The following is a 12,691-nucleotide window of genomic DNA, read 5'->3' on the forward strand; positions in this document are numbered from 1 at the left end:
TAAAGAGACATTGCTACAGCTCTATGGAACATTACCTTACAGACTATCAATATACTTTTAAACAAGACATTGTGTGTCGTTCTGGTGTAGCCGCACAGCAAGCGAAGCCAAGGAAAGGGTGCGGTGTTCGGAAAAGATTTATGTTGCGAAAGCAAAGAGAAAAGTAGTGCAGGGCGCGCATGATGTTACCACATGTAAAACGGCAGTGCGAGCAAGTAAAGGGGATTTAGCCACACTAGCGAGCGCAATACGACAAAACGGATGGGCAGCGCAAACGTTTACTTATGACTTCACAAATGGAAAGAATCAATAACATTTAAACCACTGAAAACAGCAGACCTGAAGTTTTGTGCGGCTATTCGAAAATGACTCAAAGATGATATCACAAACTTGCCACAAAATATTCGTGTACTTGTCAACATTCCTGCTAAATTAGTGCTTTCTGGTTTTTCATAAACGCAGAGAGAAAGATGCAGAACATGCTCATCCTTTTGGAGTTCAGCAGGTCAGAATCAACTTTTAAGTACCGGAAAAACCCAGTGATGCCATAAACTTATCCGGTCGTCTATCATAAATTCAAACGGTTGTATATCAAACAAAGGAGTGCTAGTAATATTTCCATAGGCCACACATAGCAGACTGAGACAACAGGTGTCATAACGTTCCATCTCTTAAGAGGCGTTCTAAAGGTCATCGAAACGTTCTTACTGCGGGGTATTCATGCCACCTAACGTACTTTGAGAATACGGGCTCCCGATAATAGTGAGAGGAAGATATCAGTTGCAGGTATAAGGGAAAAGTTAGATGCGAGTAAGATTCACCATCATTGTAAATGACCACTTGACATCCTGCGACTCAGTCAACTCTTAATTCCTTATTGACAGGTTGTCTTGCAGGAGAGGCACACGTGTTGTCACGGACGCCGTGATGAATGGCTCCAGAATTAATTAAATCAGTTAACGTTCTTCGTGCACCTGTGTGCAACAATACGAGCACGTTCTGAAAAATATTAACTTTGTGATTAGGAAATGAAAACTAAAGACACTGCGCCAAGACATTGGATGCTTCATTAAAATATTCGCGCGGGAGAGTAACTGGGAAAAGTGCTTGTAGCACTGAGAATACACTCGTGTCCTGTTTTCCTTAATGCGTGAATCATGCCAGCGAAATATGGATAGTGCATCTTACAATGAATATTCAATGTCAGGTGCCAATGACACCGAACCAATTGAAGAGGTGAGGGCGTCATCAGGTTGGCACTTGATGGGCGGACAGCCTTCCCCATAGCACTGAACGATGGAAAGCATCGCCCTCGGAGAGGGATAGAAATATCCTCGGAGCATCACAAGCAAGCAAGCGAAAATTTTTACCGTTATTTTATCTTTTACGATGGCAGCATGCGCTGTGATCATTTACTGAATCATTATCGTCCATATGTGCGACAAATGTGTAATGCCTGACAATCCTGGCAAGTTTGTCTGTGCTCATGGCAGGGGTATTTTATTTACCCACAGTTCTGATCGTTTTTTGGTTGATCAATTTTTCAGCTACATATAAAAAGTACATTTGCTCTAAATGTATTTTTGACATGTGATCCCTATCCAATCCCGATCATCAAATCATTCATAAATTATTCCACACTTTTTAATATTGTGCAAAGAAAGCCACAAAGGGGACTTTTCGATCCACATTATAAAACCGCAGCGGTTTATATGGATTCCTGAGAGCTGCCCATAAACTTGCAAACTTTTAACTCCGTCAGAGGTATCCGGTTCTTATATTACATCTTGTTACGTTTTCAAATGCCCAAAGTTCTAATATCAGCCGCTGGAATACGTGATCAATGAATAAAACGGTTATCAAGGTGGCGACATTTGTGTAACATCAATTAAGCACTCAGTGGCGGCAGCGTTCTAATCACGGCGTTCACAGGTGTGTTTTTTTTTTAATTTTTGACATTGCTGAATTCTAAAAACCATGTCGCCATCATTTGGGCAGCGAAGACTCCGTTTTTTGTTTCTGTCGCACCTGCCAGAGCTCCGCCTTTACACGAAGGCTTCGGATCCTAGGCGGCCGCAACGTGATGCTAGGCGGCTGCAAGAATGATTGGCAATTGGAGCGTGTTTGTCTTTTAGACTGGCGGAGAAACTGTGAAAACATATATTCACTCTGAATAATCAAGAGGTCTCATTTTCTAGCTTTGTTCAAAGCTTTTACGTTTTTTTTTCTTTGTCTCGGTTGTCCCAGATATTTTGGTATTTATAGGCCTGTATTTGTTGGAAATATAGAAGGATTTGTTCTTTCCTTAAACCTAGCTTATAAGCATGAAGTCCGCGCATGCTTATGGCTTTACACGAAAAAACATGAAGCATAGTTATTGGCACGGATTATGTTTTGGCATTGTCTGTAATGACCTAAAAACGGATACAGTAAACATGAATGGCTAGCAGAACATGCGGGTACGTACGTGATCGTAGCTCAGGGAGAATGTATGCATCATGTAGGCTGCGTCTGTTTCAAAAACCGGATCCGCCCTTTCTTTCACAGGTAAACAACTTTATTGGCCCTTACCTCTACTTTAAAGCACCCCTGTTTATAGCCGCTGTACGTCCATGTCGTGCTTGATGTCAAAATAATGAACTTTCACCTTTCCATTCCAGTACGTCGTGTAATTTCGAGCAGCAGAAAAGGGCAGTGCTCTATGTTCACTTACAGCACTTCGGTTTCTCTTACAATATATCATTTTCCTTCTGGCTCAGCCTGGCTTTCAATTACGGCCGTCATGGCAGTGAACCGAGAATCATTTATTTCCTATGAATGAACAAGCTTGGCATAAAATATTTACATTTTTTTTTAAAAGCCCTTACCATCTAAACCAGTCTACAGGTTCGGAATTATACTTGTTCGTTTTTGAAGCAAAAGCTTCACTATCCATAGCATAGCCTGTTTTCGCGTGGCACTCAATTTGACCTTTGGCTAGAAGGCACACCAATTTGGCATGGCTAGAAGACACACCAAAGATAACGGCTTCTGTAGAACCTTTTGGACTATCTTGTTGATATTATCTTGAGCAGTTTGTTTTCAAAATATTTTACCGAAAAGGTTCTCGTCTCCGACCATTTGTGATCGAATTGTTTTCTCGTTATAATGGAAGCACAGACAATGTTTCCAACTTTTTAGGATGTCAGCTTCCTTTTTTTGCTGTAACCAGTAGGTTTCTTTATGACGTGCTCAGAAGAAAAGAAAGCAAAGAATAGCTTTAACAGGTCTCATATCTCACTATTCTCTAGAAGAGAATAAAGTGCAGAGAAGCTGGGAACGCATGGCACACAGTTTAGCGTAAAACCCTCAGTGTGCCCTTTTGGTGTGTACTTACTTTCTCCCTTTCGTTTGAATCACATCTATTGCCACAGTTCCTGCGTTAATACGCCACCATAACGTCAAAGTGGAATGCGCGTTACATTGCGGACGCCGCGAAGTACAGTTCCTTGTATTGTGATTCTATGAAGAATGTATTTTCAAATTCGCTGCGCTGAATATTATCAATAAAGCCATTCAGTCTATGGAAAAGCAGAAAAGGATTTTTGATTTCTAGAAATGTTTCGGGGGTAATGTTAAAGACGCTAGTCCAATTTAACTATTCCAGCTAATTTTCTACAAGTTCTTGGGCACTGCCATGCTCAAAATGTAGGTAGATGAAGTTCTAAAATAAAAACAGTTTAGGTGTTCACGCACTCTTAAGTATTAGTATAGTGCTGCCGCAAAAACATTTTTCACTCACGGGTGATTGTGCAAGTCGGTTTGTTTATAATATAATATAATAGTACGCCAATGTAACCCGCAGTATCACAATCCTGGGATAGTACGTCCTCCTGCTGACTATATATAGCAGTTGAATTATTTCTCTTCGCAAGTGTCTATTTGAGAAACTATGGGTAACATATCGCTTTAGTCTGTGGAGGTAGGTCATACAGAAAGGCTGAACATGCACATGCTATGGTTCATACTAGTCTAAATAATTCAAATAAATGTTTTGTGTTACTTTACGGTAATAATATGCATCAAACTAAAACACAGCTGGCTATTTACCTTTCTCTAATCCCCAGTGGGACTCGAAATGATTTTCAAAAGTGTCTAGTATCAAACTGATGTGCTTCCACCTTCTAAAGACAATATTACTTAGTAAATTATACTTAGCTAAATATTTACCTCTTATTTCTGGCGCAAAGTGTGTATACGTAAGTTGTAGATCGTTTTAGAAAGCGATGACTGAAATTATGATTCTATAAAGCAATTAACGTCGTCTTTTTACCTATATTTAACGAGTACTGACGTAATTAAAAAACACTTTCACGTGACAGAGGCTTCACTTCAAATCCCTAGACGTATGTCAAAAGACAAAAATTGCTTGCTTTTGGAGGGGTTCCCAGTATAAAAGTTGCAAGCATCGGATCTCGGATATGAATCAGCTACAGGTTGTATAAATTGTACCTTGACGCAAACCTCACAGCCAGCGGTTTTGTTTATTATAGTTAGCAACATTGAACGGTCAGCATGGGACAGTCATTAGTTATGATTTGCTCTTCAAGGCCATAATTCGGCTCATCTAAGTTAATTATTGTTATGCAAAAATAATTCTTAAGGGCAGAAAAGACTTCAGTGTAGGTCGGGTGACTGTCCACAGCTCTGTGTTTATTTCAGAACAATAGGACATATACTCTGTTTATACGCTTCTTTGCATTTCCCTGTGGGACATATTATGCGAACTAATGAAGGCACTTGTCTTCCCAGAGTTTTGGTATTTGGTAAAGCCCAATCCTTTTTCAATGTTTATTAAATAGACACATGATATGGTTTTAGAGGGAACTTACGCGTTTTTTTTTTTTTTTTTTTTGGCGCGTCCAATGGTCCCAATTCAATGCTAAAGCATTCAAGACGCAAGCGCGAAATGAATTGTGAAACGTGTACAGTAGAAGTAAACGTTACTAGATCCCTAGAGGAGGGCTAAAGATGAGATGTGACCTCTTCATTAACTGCAAGCTTCTGCTACGCCCATGTAGGTATGGCTATGATAGTGTCGCACAATATCGACTTTGGTATAGTGAAGTGGGTGCTTGCAAAGCGTTTTCGATTAACGCTTTTCTTTTGATGTTTCAAGTACAAGGTATTTTGTAAGCACATTCCGTGTCAGATATTTTTTTTTTTATTCCCGTCTCTGCAACGCCTCCGTGGTGCATTTATTTGGCATCTGGGCAGTTGAGAAAGACTTTGTATATATTTTTTTAAATGCACCGAAGGATCCCTGTGCCTTCAGTCGCAATTGAAAAGGCTGCAGAGCTTCTATATATTAACAAATAAATATTTTCTTGGAAATGTCTGTCTCTAGATATACATTCACAAATAACATATGTCAATGAACGATAGAAGTAAGACAGTTGATGCACGTGAACATGATATGCCGCAATTCTTTTCTGAATGTTTTTGACGTAAATAGCAAATGATTTTGTCCCGTCTTACATTTCAACGTACAGACTTAAAAACGTTAGCGCCCAGTATTCAGGGTGGTCTCAAATATACATAAATTTCCCGAAACGTATCATTGTTAAACGGTAGAAAGCAAAGCATGTAGAAATGTTTTTTTTTTCACGTGTTATTTTTTTATATATATTTGCTTCTCCATAACACAATGGCCAGCTTCGAACAAAGAACGGTAAGTTCTTCTAAATAACTACGTACTTCAGTTCGGCAACGCTGCGCTAGAGGACAACCAGTGCCGATCGTATTGCAGTTTTGCTAGCAGGTATTTGTTGGGATACAAGTTAAGAACCTTCTTAGGCGTGCAGGATACGATACGAAAGTTCCTCCGACAGGGTACCAAGTATGCGCATTTTCGTGATGGCTAAACCGATTAGGAAAACATGGACACAGATCACAATGAAAAAAAAAAAGCAAAATTTTAGGTGCAACTGCACTCCTTAGCGGTTAAGCGAAACCATTATGTCAAATCTCCGGTGTCTGAATTCTTTACCCGTGTTCATGTGAACTTATTCAATGAGGCTCTCGTACAAATGATTTCCTCTATGTCCGAGCCAAACGCTGCTAAAGTATATATGTTTAGGCATCGCGCACTTAGTACATCACATTGTTTTGTCACTGTAACCTGGCAATGTTGTAAATGAACCGTAAGCACGGTATCTCTACTATACCTCGTACCTTATGGTTACATCATCAGCACAAGACTTTATGTAAAACAGCCATACCTTTAAAATCGATTGATCACTTTATTCTTTTTCGACACTTTTACCCGCTTCCCGTGCTCTGGAAGTGGAAAAAAAAAGAGCTGCTTTAAAATGTCTGGTTGTCTATTGAGCTCAACAATCCTCGAGTACGGCAGCAAAAGCGCTGATACGTCTGTCGGACGTATCATACCCTCCATCTACTACGACTGTCTGCATTTTTTAACAGCAAATCATAGCTTGGTTCTGATAATCGACACTCACCTAGGTGATGCTTCTGGGAGGCCCTTTCACAGTTCTGCAGGGACTGCTATTTAAGCGGCACAGTACGTTCAGTGCGCCCCTCGGGAACCGGCACCGACTAGTTGTGGCACGGCTGTCCTTATGCCGCCAATGATATTTACCGCGCTTCCGTGTGTAACTTTTCTTTTTTTTCCTTGTACGCTTTTGTGCGGGTGGCTCGGATCAAAGGGCAACAATCTGTGCGCCCAAACGTATGGTGGCAACGCTCCGCTCGGTTTCCGGCACTAAACCTCAACATCTCGCCCGCTGGCGGTCCTATTTCCGCCCACGCCGAGCTAAGTACAAGCGCTGAGTGTGAATCGTAGTATCAGTATTACATGTATGTTATCGGCTGGCGAATCAAAACACATCGCCTCATAAGCGTCAAGACCACCTGAGCTGCAGCATTCAGTTTGTAAAAAAAGGCATGAATTAGGAGGAAGTATATCCAGTGCGTATAAAGCAAAGCCTATTGTAAGCACAACAAACTCGAAGCGGTTGATGTGAGAGCTTGCCAAATTCAGCTAGCCGGCCAAGCGTGTCTGTCCTTTCCTGTACGCTTCTCCTAGCTTCATCCTTTAAAGTGCACCCTAGCAGTGGCCTAATACTTAAAAATGAATACCTTTGTATCAGGCTGTTGCTATTGCAAGGGCGCAACTATGCGGGCTTTAAGGGAGCTGACCCCTTGGAAATATACAGGTTTTTATAGAGACTTACGTCGACAGTCCTTGATAAATGTGATATAGAGTTACGCAGCTTTGCCAACATGTACAAGACATAATCACATTGCTAGCTTGTAGATTTAAGAATATATAAAATTAAAAACAAATAAATGTAGGGACCGCAATGCTCAAGCGAAGATATTCCACCCATATAGACTTGCTTAATACTTTATGCTGTGGCTTACAACTCTAATCTGTTGTTAAACTAAGGATTGGTTAAATAGGGTTTGTCCAGGTTCATCGGCAGTTAGGCTAATGCATTGAACGCTTCTCTGGTGGTTTGTGGCCTTTCCTTTTTTTTTTCACAACCCCCTAAATGCTGCGACTCAATACCTACGAAGGAACAAAACTTCAAAAAGTATCAACAAATATATATCGATTACTCAAGTGCGAGCTGTGCTCAGTATTATGTACGGCAACCAAGCCTGGAGCATGTTATTCCTCACCGCCATTAGAGTTAATTATACCCATACTGCAGGGCACAGGAATCTCCCAAGCACTTCCAATTAAATCGGTCCTGTTCCACGGCCGCTAGTTTACTTATGCCAACTTCTAAACTTCATCCACCCACCTACCTTTCGGCCGTCCACTGCTACGCTTGCCTTCCTTCGGAATTAGTTTTTTTTTTTTTTTGCCTCGAACGACCATCGGTTATACTTCCGTCGTAGTACATGTCCTGCCCAAGCTCTCGATAGCGATTTTAACACCGCCCTTTCATTGAGCGAATTTGTGGACTCGAGAGACTGGCACAAATTGTGGTAGCGTTAAATGCAATTAGTTCGTTTGGTCATTGGGAAAATAATAACGCAGTATCTGTTTCCCGTCTATAAAGACGCCTACACATACAACGAACGGTATACAATTGGAGGTGTAAATTTCATCGTATTAAGTTCCTCTTGAAGAGTAACCTCCGAATTGACTAGTATATCGATGCTGAACAAAAAGAAAAATGGGATAGCACAACTTTAAATTTTGTATAAAAAGCGAGTTTGTAACAATTTCCCTACCGAATCACACGTGTTTATTTTTTCTGGGACGTTTTTCTAAGCTCTCTGCTTCGGCGACGGCGACGCATCTTCGACCAAACGAGCTGTATGCGCTATCCCATGAACTATGCAGATATTCCACGAAGATATTTAAGTTTCATCATCATTGAAATATCATGCCCTGATCCTTAACACATGAAGCGAATATTATGTAACTGTAAGGGGCTTCAGTGGCGCATACATTTCGCCTATGATGGCTTGAAAAAAATCCGAAGTCAATCTGCAACACAAAATAATGTCAATCTTAAACGTATAATATCCGCCTCTATTTTAAAGTCTCTGTAAAGGCTCATGCACCGTGAGTCATACTGTTGTCAATAGCATAAGCTCTGTAAATGGTGAATGTACTAGACATCTTTTACTGGATAATAGTGCACTCTCCCAGGACGCAGTACTCATATTTCTACATTCCTTGCTTTATGTCCAGCTGTGTGCCTAGAGTACGCCTAACCTTTTATATGTTCAAGCATCAGGTCTTAGCTCTGTTTTATACACAGGATGTCGAGTGCTTCCTGTCTGTTCATCCACATCATCATTCACATTCCCTACCTCAAAACTGCAGACCTAATTGACTGCCATCCCATCTATCACTTAGACACCTTACTACCTTTGTTGACGTCTGGTTGTCTCCATGTCATTATTATTATGAACCCGCCGCAGTGGTGCAGTAGTTAGGACGCTCGACTTCAGTGCTGAAGGATGCGGAATCGAATCTCGGCAGCGGCGCGGCCGCTTTTAGATAGAGGCGAAAAGCAAGACGCCCGTGTGCTGTGCGATGTCAGTGCACGTTAAAAAAAACCCAGGTGGTAACAATTTCCGGAGGCCTCTACTACGGCGTCTCTTATGGCCTGAGTCGCTTTGAAACGCTAAATCTCATAATTCAAGCCAACCCTAATATTAGTATGGTTCTTAAAAAAAGTAATATTTGAAGTATGGCTTCAAGAAACACCAGGATATCAAAAAAAGCTGTAGGCACATGACTGAGGGAAGCGACCTATGTCGTCACCTCCCTCTGTCCTGTATCTGGGACGGTTTTTAATATTCTGATGTCTCAACAACTCAGCTTCTTATCTGAGCTCCTAAATTTGAAGAAGTATCTAACAATAAATAAACCACCGACGTGTCCCGAAAATTATGCAGTAATATTTCCCAATGATCAATAAAAAAAACACTTCTATTGGTATCTAATTTTGCTGCGTCATACAACGTTTCGCTAACGCGCGTGAAACTGGTCAAATTCCCACACCCACCCGCATCTGCACTTGGCTTATATGGCAGCAATTTTACTAAAGAAAATAATGTGTGGCAGAAAATTTTGCGATTATAATATACCTATTATCATCATGATAATCAGCCGAACTATGCCCACTGCAGGGCGAAGGTGTCCCCCATATTCCTCCAATTAACCCAGTCCTCTGCTAGCTACATCCACTTGACCCCTGCAAACTTCTTAACCTCCTCCTGCCGTCTAACTTTTTGCCGCCCCCTGATACGCTTTCCTTCCTTTGGAATCCAATTTTCCGCCTTCCCCCTTTTCATTGTTTCTAAAGCTTTCTTAGGCTCGTCCTTTGTCACTGGCAAAACGTCTGGCTGTTTTTTTTTTATTTTTTTATTTATTTAGAAGCATACAGCCAGCCTGGGTGTCAGGCTTTAGTGTGATTGATGATGAGTGTCTCCTTATTTTCCTGACAACTTCGACTAATGTATACAAAGTATAAACCTCATATGCTACTTTGACTATCCTACCATATTCGTGATGACATTGTCCGGCTTGTCGGTTAGCGCATACATATATTTTTGCTTATGCCCAATTTGCGCTTCACCGCTTTAAGGCTGTCCTCGTTCTTTACAGCATGCTGCATTTTTTTCCATGTTTTATTTTATGTCTACCACTTTATGCTTATTGATTTCGGTTTAGCTTAAGTTTAGCACACAAGTGATAGCTGATGGACACAACGACGGGTAATGCACAGTGCTAGAATGCGCTGGTGTCTGCACATGGGATGACGACCAGAGAAGGCATTTAATAAGGTCTCCCATTCGGCTGTTTTCTTTCTCGCTTAGATAGTGAAAATCTTGAGTTAGTGGTTTCTGCTGGTACACACATGTAATAATGTTCCGGTCGTTTAATTGTAAAAGCTTGTCTCTCACAATCAGTCCTTGTATGTTCCTTCCTAAGCAAGTGCTCCGTTCGCGCTCTTGTTCTCTCTATACATTGAGCCGTTTTGTACAAGTGTTAGAAAGGGCAAAACAGACCGTAGACTTCATTATCATGGTTTACGGACTGAAGTTATTACCTTGCGCAGATGACTTCGCTTTTTTGCGCCACACATTATGCATTGATCAGGTTATTCGTTTAGCGCAAGATTTTGGTTCAGTGTCCAGTGCCCACATCATCGTTCTAAGTGCTGCAGTCTCCGGTATTGTATGTGAGAATCGCCGCCTACTGGATTTGCTGGTGTGGCATTTGCGGGTTGTCAATTTCTAGCTTTAACAGTGTCTCCGCTCTCAAAGCGGCGTTGTGTCCGACCCGGTCATACAATAAACTAACTGCCGAGTAACGCGAAACATCATCTACGGGTCCTTCTGTGCTTGTATCGCATTGCTTCGATATATGCCAGGATCGGACGTTATGTTGCTTTCGAAGCAGTTACCGTGCTGTAGCTAGAAGTGGATAACCCTGGACATCTAGATTACCCGAGAATTTCTAGTCCATCTGAGTGCCTGTAACCATGGTGCTCATTATTGGAACGATTGTGTGTCAACAATTCAGTGATACGCCTAGACTTTTGTCCCCCATTGACTCCTCATATTTGGAAGGGAAAACCACTGTAATTTGATTGCAGCCTCCAAAATTCTTCCTTCATTAAGTCAACAATAATCGTTCACTCGTACTATATCAAACTAGACCACCTTCGGCGGCGGGCAGAAAGGCGATAAAGACGAACTGAGTGATTAAACGAACGAGAGAAGGTGGACGTGGCAGAAAAATAGTCATGCGAAGGATGAATACGCTTGCAGACCAGCACTGAAATTCAAACTGTCAGGACTTGGATTCCTGCGGGCTTATGTCCCTCATCTGATGGACTGTGGGTAACATTCGTGCTCTTCTACAGCAAATACATTCGTTCTACGCTCTGGCTCTCTATCAAGATTGAAGACGCATTGAAGCAGCAACTGCCATATGCGAGAAACTTGTGAGTGCGACGAGTACCTCGGTAGCCCAGCGTGTTCCTTCTGCCTTTTAGGAATCAGCGATGGATGTCAGTTATCTAGTGAGGAACTCGACGGTGCTCTTGCGAGAAGTGGCGTTCGTATACGACAGGACTAGATGGCATCGTATATTCTGCGCTGTCCCACCTTTGCCACAATAGGGGACAAGAGTTCCTATGGCATGATAACTGCTCTTGGATCGACGAAGTGGTTCCTCACGAATTGAAATTATTAGACTAAAACCCTTCATAAAACCAGGGAAATTTCCACTCAACTTCACACAGTACAAGCCATTTGTTTTGGACATTTAACATGCTGACCACTTCGACTAGTTGATGCGAAGCTACCATTTTGAACCAAAAGTCTCCCCTGGTGGGGCTGGGGCAGGTAGGTCACAGCCGCTTGCGGCGGGGGCTAGCCTGCCACCGAATTTTTATTTGTTGTAGGCCGTCATTGCACCCGCCACCGCTTCGGTGGCGGACGACGGCCGTTGCGGCGCGCGTCTTTCTTTCCCTCTTCCTTTTCTTTCTTCTCTATTTTCTCTTCTGTCTGCACGAGGCAGCGGAGGTGGTTCAGCTACAGAGCCAGTAGCAGGCCCGTGCATTTTCTTTTCCTTCTTCCTACAGCCACAACAACAACAACATTTTAACGCGGTAGCGTTAAGGAGCTCGTGTCGCAGAAAAGCCGGTGTCGTCGGCGTCCAGTGAGCGATAAATCCCGGCATGCACTTCATAAATAAACATGCACTTCATAAATAAAAAGCGAGTTCCAAGATGGGCTGGGTGAGAATCGAACCAGGGTCTCCGGAGTGTGAGACGGAGACGCTACCACTCAGCCACGAGTTTTTTTTTTTTCAGTAACAAAAAACCTTTATTTACACACATATGTACAGGGCTGCAACTCAACCAATAGCCGAGTGCATTGATTGCTTCTCGTGTTAATGTCGGCCATAGGAAACGAGAGGGGAGATTGAGCACAATAGAGAATTATGTCGAGAGGTCTGGTAAGAAAGGGTCAGGAAAAGTAACATATAAGCCTAACGTTCGCCATTGAAAGCCAAAAAGGAAAACCAGAAAAGAGGGGGGGAAAAAAACATCACTTGGGCAATGCTGCCTGAAGCATCAGCTGCACCCAAACCGTTCGTACTGGCGTGTCTTGAAGACAATCACAGCGCGGCAGCCTCGCCGTAGTT

At 42.1% G+C, this 12,691-nt stretch overlaps 1 protein-coding gene across 1 annotated transcript in view; it reads right to left on the bottom strand.

Moving 5' to 3' along the window:
- Positions 1-6,612, bottom strand: part of LOC146173969 (ornithine decarboxylase-like) — a 49,634-nt gene extending 43,022 nt beyond the window's left edge. The window contains exon 1 of the mRNA XM_084583449.1: positions 6,501-6,612. The gene's annotated coding sequence lies outside the window, so the exon portion shown is untranslated. The remainder of the gene's footprint in view (positions 1-6,500) is intronic.
- Between the last annotated feature and the right edge of the window lie 6,079 nt (positions 6,613-12,691).

Source organism: Amblyomma maculatum, chromosome 11, assembly GCF_055883805.1.
Source record: "Amblyomma maculatum isolate TAMU_Amacu chromosome 11, ASM5588380v1, whole genome shotgun sequence".
NCBI lineage: Eukaryota > Metazoa > Arthropoda > Arachnida > Ixodida > Ixodidae > Amblyomma > Amblyomma maculatum.